We start from the raw sequence: 4426 nt of genomic DNA, 5'->3' as shown, positions 1-4426 counted from the left end.
ATAGCTAATAGTAGTTGTGACCTATTAGCAGCTAATGGATCCAAACATGCCCTTACTCACCTCTCCGGTGAGAGGGCATGGAATGCATAAACTTACAACAATACAATTCAAGATCCAATGTAGCCAGCTGTACTCACTCTGAACATTTTATTTTGTTTGCAAAATCCAAAATCTTTGCAATAAATTGAATTTAGGCCACTTTAGCTCCTTTGGACTTGTGTATGTCAGCATTAGACCAAACTAATCAGGAACCATTTACCATTTGGAAGACGATTTTACCATAAAAGTTCAAAGAATGGGAATGGGGAAATTTTGGTGATATTGGATTGGGGGTCATGCAATTGAACTAACTCAAGTGAATGAAAGATTGTAAATAAAGGATACTTTTTCCCCAAAAATAAATAAGTAAAGGATACTAAAATAAGAAGTATTTTGCAACATAATAGTAGGAATAGCATACTCAGGGCCTGTTTGAATACAATGTGACGATATGATCAACACACAGCAAGCCGGAAGATCTGAAGTGGAATGAGACTAGAGATTTGTTTGGCTTCAACACAGAACCAGTTAATTCTGAAAACCCAACGACGTGCTAGTCAATTTGACCTGCAATTGACAAGGAGAAAAAATCTTATTAGTAATTTAAGGTGGACATGTCGGTGTTACACCAAACAGTTCCAAATGTACGGCTAGATAGCCGATTCAATAAGACTATCGACTAATTAGTCGATATCCGACGTATCCATGAAAAGAGTATAACATGCGAACAAATCGACTGTCTAATATAAATAAATCTACAAATAGTTTGAATCTAATCTATTATCATCAACATTGAGGTTCGATCGAATCGATGCATCTATGATAATAATAACAAACTAAAGTCAAAGAATCTATAAAACCATCTATATGTTGACAGATTCATGAAAACATGTTATATATGTATAGGTAAATCGGCTAAAATAGCCGATGCAGTCATAGCAAACAAATAGAGTACATATCTTGATCATGAACAAGACCACTAATCGATAATTTCTAATATAAAGTCTTACCAGTGAGGTTCGACCGGATCAATGCAGCTATGGTAATGTTATTAGATTAGATCTCATTAACTAATGAGCAATGTTTTTCTAAACAGTAAACGGTCTTTACACGGTCGCCCTTCGTTTAGCGTTTAGGCTGTTTACACGGTGTTTAAACGAAGTTAAACGGTTTTGTACTTTTTAAAAAAAAATACATATAATCATATATGTGCATGTAAAAAATCAAGTATTCTAGCATTTATACATATTTATCCGAGTAAAAATCAATTATTTTGGTATGTATATATATTTATACATGTGAAAAGAACCCAATATACATATTTATGCATGTAACATATCAAGTGTACACATTTATAAATATAATAAATTTAAGTATACAAATTTATCCATATAAAATTGAACTAAATTTACCTCATGTTCGCCTAAACAACCGTTTAAACAGTTGTTTAGCCCGTTAATACCGTTTATCTCCGTTCTGTTTAGGCCGTTTAGACCGTTTTTTCCATTTTTTTACCGTTTAAACGGTCAACCGTTTAATTTCTGTTTACCCCCTAAACAAAATAGTTTACCACCGTTTACCGTTTAGTGGCCGTTTAATCGATCGTTTATGCCGTTTAGGCGAACACTGCTAATAAGTTTAGTCAAGATTGAAACATGCCTTTGAATGCATACTATGTTTGATTGGAATAGAAATAGAACAGCCGATCTAGCGGAATTAAGCCATCAATCATAAGATTTAAAGCGTGACTAGACTAGAAGATAATCAATTAAGATGATATGATGCCGATCTATCTCTATTTCAGTCAGGTGAATCAACCAAAAAACAGCAAGAAAATTCTACTAATCTTAGCAGATTCGATAACTGGTGATATTGTATTAAACAAGTTATTTAACACAAGATCGATAGCTTTGATCTATCTTATGATTCATAAGGGATCAATCAGCTGATACAGTCTTACAAACTACGACACAAATCGATAACTAACTTATATTATGGCCCATAAAAGATCAATCAGCTAATGCAGCTTTACAAGCACAATACAAGTCGTGACGGTACTTACAAGCAAGCTAGAGGTCGATCAGTCGATGCAGCCCTATTTACTGAAAAACTCGCCAAGATCTATAGGACTCCTACTCCTAATGCGATGACGAAAGCCGGAAAGATTGTATTGATTGAATGTTCGTCCCTTTTTACAATAACCAAGGTCTAATATTTATACCCAGAATCAAACATGAATCCTACTTAAATATGACTCGTTACAATTCTTGAATAAAAGAAAACTTTCTAACTTAATAATAATTTGGACCCTAATTTTTCTTATTCGTAGGGTCTGACACGTCTCCTTGGCGCCACTCAAGTATAGCCCATTAACGCCGTCTGCTGACGTCATCCATAAAATAGTCAATTCTGATATTATATCTAAATCAGCTGATACTGATTCTCATCCAATTGATTCTTTGATGACAAATCCTGAAAACTTCGAGTTCCCACGTTATTCTTCTCAAATTTTGGTGTAAACAAAGAGTTAATCGCTAACTAGTTAAAATTAATTAAAACTAACTCTAGTGCATCCGAAAAGGCTAATCAGTGGCTAATTTTTTAGCAAAGTTTATTTGTTAGCTAACTAGACAACCACAACTAATTTTTAGTTCAACTAACAGGGAAAATGAGTCCAAGAAAGACTTTTCTCCCCTTGCCTGCGCGGTCCCACTGCCAGCAGGAACCCACAGCAAATGTGAGAACGATTGGGGAAAAGGGGCTCTAGGCGTTGCGTAGCTAAACTTGACGGACGACGCGTTCCTGTGCCAAGGCTGCGACACGTCGGTGCATTCCGCGAACCCGCTCGCGCGGCGGCACGAGCGGCTGCGCCTGCAGCCGGCGTCTCCGCTGCGGACGCCTCCTCGCACGGGGGCGGCGGCGAATAATAAGCGCGAGCGTCACGACGAGGTGGTGCCCGCGTGGTTCAGGCGCAAGGCGCGCACCCCGCGCGGCGGGCACGCCAAGAGCGTCGGCGGGCAGGCGTTGTCGCGGCGCCTCGTGGTGCCGCATGCGGCGGCAGGCGGGGACTCGCCGCCCGACGATGGTCGGAACGGCGAGGGGGAGTTCGAGGCCGAGGAGGAGGAGCTTCTGTACCGCGTGCCCATATTCGACCCAGCCCTAGCCGAGTTCTGCTCGCCCCCGCCTCTTGAGGGCGTCGTCCTGCAACGAAGACGGCGCCGTCGAGGACCCCGCGAAGCCGGATCCAGTGACACCTGCAGCGGCGCTGGTGGTCCAGTTCTTCCCCAACGGCGGCCATGCCAACTTCGAGCCCACCGACGCGGACATGGAAGCCCTCCTCGGGCACGGCCTGGACGACGGCAACAAGGAGGGCTCGTCGTTCTATATGGAGACGCTGGGCCTCCTGGACCCAGTGGAAGTGGGCGACGACGCCACGCGAGTCAAGGTGGAGACCGACGGCGGCAGTAGTGCCTGCGAAGCCAGTGGCACGCTGGCCTGCGCCCTCGAGCTGCTGGACCCAGAGGCATCTGACGAGATGATGCTCGACATCGACTTCAACTACGGCTCGCCTCTGGACACGACGACGACGGACGAGAAGGCCGCGAGCAGCGACACGGGGGCCGCCGACGCTCAGTTCTTGCAGACGAGCCTCTCGCTCACCCTCAACTACGAGGCCATCATCCAGAGCTGGGGGAGGTCGCCGTGGACCAGCGGCGGCGAGCGACCACACGTCAAGCTCGACGACAGCTGGCCCCACGACTACACGGTACGTTCAATTCGCGCGCTTTACAGCACGTGCGTAAACACTCACATCATCGAGAGGCGTACGTGACATTGCGTGCATGCACAGGTTCACTCGGAGTGATTGTTAACGTCGAATTCGATTCTGGTTGTGAATACAGAACATGTGGGTTGTGGGAGGAGTGGTCGGCCACGGCGGCGAGGACCTGCTGGGCACGGCGAGGCTGGGGATGGACGGCGGGCGGGAGGCCCGAGTGTCGCGGTACCGGGAGAAGCGGAGGACGCGACTCTTCTCCAAGAAGATCCGGTACGAGGTGCGCAAGCTCAACGCCGAGAAGCGGCCACGGATGAAGGGCCGTTTCGTCAAGCGCGCCACCGCCTGTGGCAGCCTCGCCATCGCTGGCCTCGCTTAATGCCGCCGGCATGCATGCTGCATGCTTGGTTGTGCCTGCGTGGCTGCATACTGGAGCTGCGAGACCGCGTGCTACTCGTCCGTCGTCATGAAATGATGACAAGAACAAACTACTCGTCGAAGCTGCTTTTTAGCTAATTCAACTCAAATAAAAAAGAAATTGCCTGTTTTCTTTTCACGGATCAGTTCGCCAATTTAATCATTTTAAGCTGGTGCCTTCGAGTGGCACCTGCT

The 4426-nt window shown here is 45.4% G+C and overlaps 1 pseudogene; it reads left to right on the top strand.

Moving 5' to 3' along the window:
• Positions 1-2185: 2185 nt before the first annotated feature.
• LOC136523865 (zinc finger protein CONSTANS-LIKE 16-like) lies at positions 2186-4426 on the top strand (annotated as a pseudogene).

This window comes from Miscanthus floridulus, chromosome 18 (assembly GCF_019320115.1).
Source record: "Miscanthus floridulus cultivar M001 chromosome 18, ASM1932011v1, whole genome shotgun sequence".
Classification (NCBI taxonomy): Eukaryota; Viridiplantae; Streptophyta; class Magnoliopsida; order Poales; family Poaceae; genus Miscanthus; species Miscanthus floridulus.
This window is presented reverse-complemented; position numbering and strand designations above follow the sequence as displayed.